At 33.1% G+C, this 7,571-nt stretch overlaps 1 long non-coding RNA gene across 1 annotated transcript; it reads right to left on the reverse strand.

The window, feature by feature from the left end:
• Positions 1–1,725: 1,725 nt before the first annotated feature.
• Positions 1,726–6,987, reverse strand: LOC118172383. The gene is made up of 2 exons (XR_004753672.1): positions 6,768–6,987; positions 1,726–6,328 (listed from the first exon to the last, which is right to left on the reverse strand). It is a non-coding gene; the product is annotated as an uncharacterized LOC118172383 (long non-coding RNA).
• Positions 6,988–7,571: the final 584 nt, after the last annotated feature.

Here is a 7,571-nt window from a genome sequence, read left to right on the forward strand (position 1 = left end):
TTACCATTTCTTAAGAGTTTTCCACCATGTTAAAAATCTATTGGCTTTTTCCTGCCAGTACTCTTACTGTTGTTAGTGACAGGGTTACCCGCAATATTTAATTAGAAGGGCAAATATAATGTATGTATGTTTTCAGTTCTTCTCTTCCATATGCAAACACAATATGAATGTAATATTTCCTTACCTAGACTTGAAATTAAAATATTTTATTTGATATTTATAAATATTTAAACTAGACAATTGTTGCAATTTAAAAGAAAAATAAATAACTTCAGTGTAGTTAGATTCTTTGGTGGTCAGTACAAAGGAGAGCAAACTTATTTTCATTGTAGAACTGTTTCAGTTCCCTAAATTGTGCTACTCAAGATTGTTGAAATATTTTGCTAGTATCTCTATAGCTGAAAATTGAGATATTTTTTTTTCTTCCCACATGCAAACAGAAAGGTTCTGGAAGTATTCATTCACTATGTAATCTCTCCGACAGGACACACACTACTAGTGGAATTTCCTAGATATGCATGCAACAGTCATTTGCCTCGTCTCATAGAAAGTCTGGGGAGGGGAGGACACCGAAATTGTGCCATACTTTTTGACTATGTTAATTATAAATAAAGAGTAACTTTCAATTGATTCTTCCCTTCTTACGTTACTTTCATTTGTGGGCATTTCATGACATGCTAAAATAACTAATGACAGTCTAGATATTCTGTTTTTTACATCAAAAGAACCAAAAGTATTTTTAGTGGTTAAATGCTTTCATTTAAGCTGAAAGAAAATTAAAAAAAAAAAAAAAAAAAGAAAAAGAAAAAAAAATAATAAAAAAACAGCAGAGTAAAAGTTTAAAGAGTACAGCTTCTGTGTGATATTAGAGCAGGCTCAGAGTTTGTTCTAAGTTTCTGCATGCTAAGTTTCTACTAAGATCAACAAAAGCTGCATGTGAAGAGGCATTTCAGGGCCCATTCACAGTTTAATGATTGCTAAAGAAATAAGTGCAAATTAATCTGACATCATTTTAATTGAGAAAATTTGGATTCTGAGTTTGAGACAAAATTGTGCCTGGATTTCCATATGACTATTTTAAATGTCATTTTACTTTTGATTATGTTTTATGTAATCTGATTAGGTAATCATCAAGCACTTTGCTTGTGTGACTAGTCCTCTACACGCCATTGATTTATCTGTGTGTTTTCTGAATTGGCTCTACAAGGTCTGAGATATTTTCAACAAAGTCCTCTGAAAATTTATTGTAGCTAATGTGATATTGTTTCCAGCTGTTTCTACCCAGAACTGTTATTAAATGCTGGAAGATAAGGCAACCAGATCACTTTCTCTATCAGACTTTGACACTAGGTCATGGGAATTAATAATGTTCAAAATGTATCTCAGATTGAAGGTGGAAAAGCCCGTCAGAGATTTCAACCTGCAGCAGATGTTAAAGACAGACTCTGATCCAATTATTACCTTGCGCTGCAGAAGAGGAGAAACATTTTGGAGGCCAGTTATGATATTTGGTCTTTCTGGGTGGCCTGATTGTCTTCTCTTCAACCAATATATTCTAAATTTTACTGAAGATGCTTTCAGGTCATTGAGCTAGCAATGGAAAATTTCATTCCTTCTTGCCACACATGAAGATATTAGTGAAATAAGATGTTGGTAAGATATTGAAAAAGATAGTGTCTGAGCTGATAGAAATAGATTTTTTTTTTTTTTTTTTTAAGTTTTTACTGCTGTACTTTGTTAGGATGTAACACAGCTATTTGGGAAGTTTCTGTGCTATTTCCCAATTGTGTGTGCAAGCTAATATTGAAGATGATATACAAGAAATAATATTGAAAGAACAGGAGCTCCCATAACTTCCTTGTTCACCAGAGGCAGCAGATTCAAAGGCCTGGATGCTAACCATTTTGTATGTGCTTTTAGTTATTACAGATTTTTCTTGTGTGATGAAAAGATCAAGAGACGCTAGTGTTTATTTAGCCATTCATTCATGAGATAAGAAGTATGTATTGGTTATGTGAGTAACGCCTATAAATTATGCTAGGTATAGTTTGCAGTGTCCGAGCATGTCTGGCACGCTGGATGACATGGTAATGGTGATGATAACTAAGATTAGTCTGACAGTAGAGGTTGCAGTCACAGCTGAATATTCATAAAGCTTATTTTAAAGGAAAGAAATCTACCAATCAATTCTGCTAGTATGTTAAATCCATCAAGAATACAATGCTTTAATTAATATGAGGAAGAGAGAAATCAAAAACTTTTAATAGTTTGCATGCATATTTTTTAAAAAAAAAATCTTTAATCATGTTGTATACTTGTAAGCTGTAAAATTCTGTTCATGTGCTGCAAGTGCACAAGAGGGTAGAAATAAAAGGAAAAGTTAATGAAAAATAGTTCTATTTTTTGCAGATGTTTAAAGTAAAATATTCTATTAGTTGATTAGGGTTGCTGGAGGCTGCAATCCTGCCTGTGCCCTGTCATCAACACTAGGCATACTCTAAACAATATGCTTCTATAGATGCTAATGCTATTCATGGAAATAGACTTTTTATGTGCTGAAATAATAATATTCAAGAACTCTTCTATGTCATTATGCTGGCATTGGGACTTGATGAACTTTTTAGGTCTTTTCCAACTGAACTGTTCTATTAAATCCTATGTGCATGCATCTTTTTTTTTTTTTTTAGATGAAGTCAGACACTTCAATGTCTTCTGCTGTGCTACAATTGTCTAAATGTGTATAAAGATTTGACACTTGTTCTGAGGGCATCAATCTAGTTTTTTGTTTTGCAGACTGAAAATGGGTTGGATTAGTTATTTGATAAGAAAATGAAAAAATATATATATTTGAAGGCACTGAAGAGATATGCTTGATTCCTCAGTAGCTGTGCCCAGCTACAAATCTAAAACTAAACTAATACATATCTAAAATAAACTGAGGTGAAAGATATCCCATGCTCCCTGGGAGGCGGGATTTTTTCAAGAATCAAGGTGTGATTGTTGTGCATAGGTTCATGGCTGGTGTGCCCCACCTTGTTTTATTTAAGCACTTGTTTTATTTAAGGACTGAGAAATGTGAGGTACACTAACTGTTGAACATCTTGGTAACTTGGTCTGCAGACAAGTTCATTTTTGTAGTGATTTAAAAAAAAAATAAAATAGGAAGAACAGCTGATCTTCATTTGGTTAAACTATGTTGTAAAATCATCTCCCGGAATGTTATAGTATAACATAAAATAATTGACAAAACTTCTATTAGAAATTTTGGTTATAGTATACAAACTTGAGAATATTGAATCCAGAAAACATAAATTGTTATCCGGTAGTTTGGGATTATTAAATGAGCAGAATCAAGAAAAGAAACCTCAGTTCCTTCTGCCAGATGATGTTTTGGGAGAAGAGCTTTCTGTTTACAAGATGTCTTAATATACAAAAATCTTCAGCTGTCTATTGTAAGAGTTCATGTTATAAGTTTTCTGGTTATTTCCTAACTTTAAAGCAAGTAAGACTAGCAGAACATCAGATTAAACTTAGAAAAATAAATAAATAAAAAATAGAGATGGCCCTTCATACGGGATGAAGAGCTAAGCACCAAAAGACACTAATTTTTTTTTATTTTTTTAAAAAAACTTCCAAGATTACTGAGCTAACTAGTAGGAAAATTCATAGAGGACTATTTAATACAGAGTCACCACCTGTGGTTCCTAAGCCTCAAAATGCTTGTGGCCAGGAGAGATTTTTGTGGAAATATCACTGTGCTTGCCATGCTCTTAGAGTCTTCCTTAGGCATCTCGTATTGGTCAGAGTTAGAAATAGGATACTGCACTCTGTGTACCTTTGGCTTGCCTGAGTACAGCTATTCTTGTACTCTGTTATAAAAAGAAACAATCCGGGTAAGTCTTATTTTTCAAGCACAATTTAGAAGATGCAGCAATTAGCTCTCTGATGATATGTTCATTCTGTCTTTTACAATTTTCTCATGTGAGCAGAAAGCCTAATCTGTATTCTATACTTAAATACGTAGGAATCAATAGCAAATCTTGAATTTTTAGATTACTCAATTCCATTCTTACTCACTCACAGCCTGCACTGCTTTGCTTCACAAGCTTGCTTAGAAAGACATCTTTTTGAGAAGTTTTTGAGAAATTTCAAGGGAAATAAGTGATATCTGATGATTTTCAGAGTTGTTTGTGTTGATGTTAAAATGACATTTAAGCAATCCTTCCATCATCAACCTCTTCTTGAATTTTCAATTTTTGAATCTTCAGCCTCTGTCTGACGCCTTGTCTTGTGGTCTACTTATTCTGTGCATTGTCCCTTCAGAAGTGTTCCTTTAAACTTCCTTTAACAAACTCATTTTCTCCAAGGCTCATAGGACCAATCATGTAGGTAATTTCATATCAGAGAAGCAGGTCATGTGGTGTTTGCAGCATGTCTAATTTTGAGTTCCTTTTTCAGTGAGGGAAGAGAGAAGGTGTCTTCTCTTCAATGACAAAATACAAGTTCATTGATCTTATTGCAGTAGAACAGATTCTCCTCTGCAGAAACCTTTTTTCACATCTTTGGGTCAGGATGGCAGTGGCATTACTCTACTATAAAGATCTCCTGTTTCCTTCTTTTTAAACTGAGGTCATTTTGAAAAGCTCTTTTTTTTTTTTTTTTTAATTTCATGTATATCTGGAAAATAAAAAAATATAAAAAAAAAAACTTCAGACGTTAAAAATTACAGTGCTTTAGATGGCAAGGCTGTTCTCTGCTCAGATAATTAGAGGCAGCATTTCTCATTTTAATGACAAAGATTGGACTAGTTTTTCTTGACTGTCAAGAATGTGCACAGATCTGAGACACTAAATTAGATTCCTTGCAGGGGTTAACAGAATAATTAAAAAGCATATTAACATTACTATTTTCACATGATTACTTTGGAAAGCAAGGAGTGAAAAGAGGTGCATCTCCAAGCCTAGCCTTGTGATAGTACTGTGTGGATAAAAATCCATCACCTGTCATGATGTAGAAAAACAGATTACAACGTAGTTTACAAGGCTGTTGTGCAAAATAAGCCATTTCTTACGAGCACCAAAAGGATGCAGGTGTTTGTTTCACATGATGAGAATTGTTTAAAATCTCCAAATATGCTTTTAAAGATTTCTTTAAGAAATGACTTTATAAGAATTAATGTCTGGTCTCTCTGCTTATCATCAAGTCTATTACACAATGGGCTAGCAGTATTAGGTATCTGTTTAAGGTTGATTGTTACAGCGCACTTTAAAGTTGACCTGCTGTATTTTTTTGCTGGCTTTTCAGAATGGCCTTTGTCATTTGAGAGAATTTAGCAAAATATCTCACTGAGCAAAACAACTTTCATTTCACTTGGACTTGGTAGATAATTTTTGACCATATGACTGTTCAGAATATATATTCATTCTGTCTCACCACTATTTAAAAAGCATTTTAAATAATATTTGTTAACGAAAAAACTGCCTGAAATTCCTTATTCTCATAATAAGCTGTGGATATATATATATCTGTTGAAAACTGATGGTACAATAATATATTGTAATATAATATAGAATCATTAAATAAATATCCATACTTTGTGCATACTTGTATACAAGTATACATGCACAGACTTTATTGATGTTCAAAACTGGTTTTGATTCTTCAATGATTTTTTTTTGAAATACATCCAAAAAATTTTTCAAAAGATGTTTGATTACATTCAGAATCACCAGCAAGTTTAGAGATCTTTTGACAAATATCAGTATGCTCCAAATCTGTAGAACTTTCGTAATAATCTTAATTAACATAATCTGTAGTTTAGAAAACTACATTAAAATTGTATGTAGTTAAAAGGTAATAGGAACAGTGTTAGTTTCAAATATGTGTATAATAAAGCAAGAGGTGATTATTGTATCAGATTACTAAAGAAAAGGAAAAATTAAACTAATTCCACACACCACCTTTGAAATACAACTCTATTTGCAACTTCATGACTAAACTAAAATACTTTACAAAAAAATAATGATGTCTGTGCTCATGAAAACAGCAAAGGGCTACAAAATTAGAGAAGTTCTGCACTGTTATTCACAACCAAAGACAGCTATGCTGGAAGTCTTAATTTAGGCTATCACTAATAATTCACTGGTGTGGAAGACAATGGCAAAGCAATTAATTTTTAAGTGTGAAAGTTTTCAGTGATTGTTTGCCAAACACTTGAACCTATATAATAATAAAACAGTAAAGGCTGTATACAGACAAAATACTAGTTGATGTTGGTGGGAGTTTCATCTGTGTAAGGTCTTCATTATTCAGACCTCACGAAGAAAGGCTAAAAAAAAAAACAAAAAAACAAAAGTAAAATGTAACTATAATAATCTTAACAGCTAGATGTTAATGGGAACATCAAGGCTTAATATGTTTCAGCTGATTCAAAATCAAAATATGATTCTGAATTTCTTTTAAACAGATAACAGTTCTGTATTTTTCACTTTTGCAATCATGCTAAAAATACAACTGTTTGTAGATAGTGTTATAGTTACACATCAGTAAATGCAACATGGCAGACCAAAAATCTCTTGTACACATTAGATAAATATCTGCCACCACTACTATCTTATGAAATGTAAAGATTTAGCATGTACAATGATGAAACAAAAACATTCACCACAGTGTCACTATCAGCAGTAAATTCATCAAGTGTATAAAAATGCCTAATGACCTGTCAAAATGAAGAATCAATGTGAGAATTTTGCAAAGATGTAACTTACTCCTGAAAGTCTCTTACTTTTCTTCTTTTTCCAACTTCCTTATCCTTTTGCTCCAGTTCTTTCTCCTTGCCAGGAACAGAGTCCTGTTGAAGAGAAGGCACTAATTCCTTAGCAGTAAGGGAGAAATCAGATAAAATGAAAGCCTGTGAGGCTCTTCTCTGTAGGATGATATGTTGTAAAAATATGATTGTATTCTGAAAAGTGACTGCAGAGATGGCATCTTGGGAGTGAGTGGGGGAAGGTTATGTTTATTATCTGTTAATGACTTCCAGATTGAGTTGGCTCAGTTTGCAAGTTTTAAAAAAAAAAATAAAAAACACAAAAACCACACCCAACAAACAACCCCTTTTTAACTGCATTCTCTGCAGGCTCAGTTTGGGATTTAGAAATCATGCTGTGCTAATTCTAACTCAAGTATTACTGTCAGCAATAAAAAGGTTTTTCAGGGTACAATGTGTCTTTAGTTAAACAGTCCATCCATCAGTGGACTGTAAATGAATGTTAATTCTTGTGATGATGAGAAGTCTGTCATAATCAGGATTTGTCTAGTTATGGTTATTCTTGATTAATTCTTCCTTATGAACTGTCTAAAAACTTACGTCTGTGTAAGAGGTTTCTGGACCTACCTACTGTGGAGAAATGTTGAAGGAAGAGGAATAAACATTAGAGCTATTAATTTTTCATTGGTCTTAGGAATGATGGGTAAGGTCACATGAGTTATAAAAAGTCCTGACATAGTGACCATCTTGTTGAGTTTACATTTCTCAAGGATTTGAGTCTCTAGTGTTCATGTGCAACACAAAT

The sequence above is a fragment of the Oxyura jamaicensis genome, chromosome 10 (assembly GCF_011077185.1).
Source record: "Oxyura jamaicensis isolate SHBP4307 breed ruddy duck chromosome 10, BPBGC_Ojam_1.0, whole genome shotgun sequence".
Classification (NCBI taxonomy): domain Eukaryota; kingdom Metazoa; phylum Chordata; class Aves; order Anseriformes; family Anatidae; genus Oxyura; species Oxyura jamaicensis.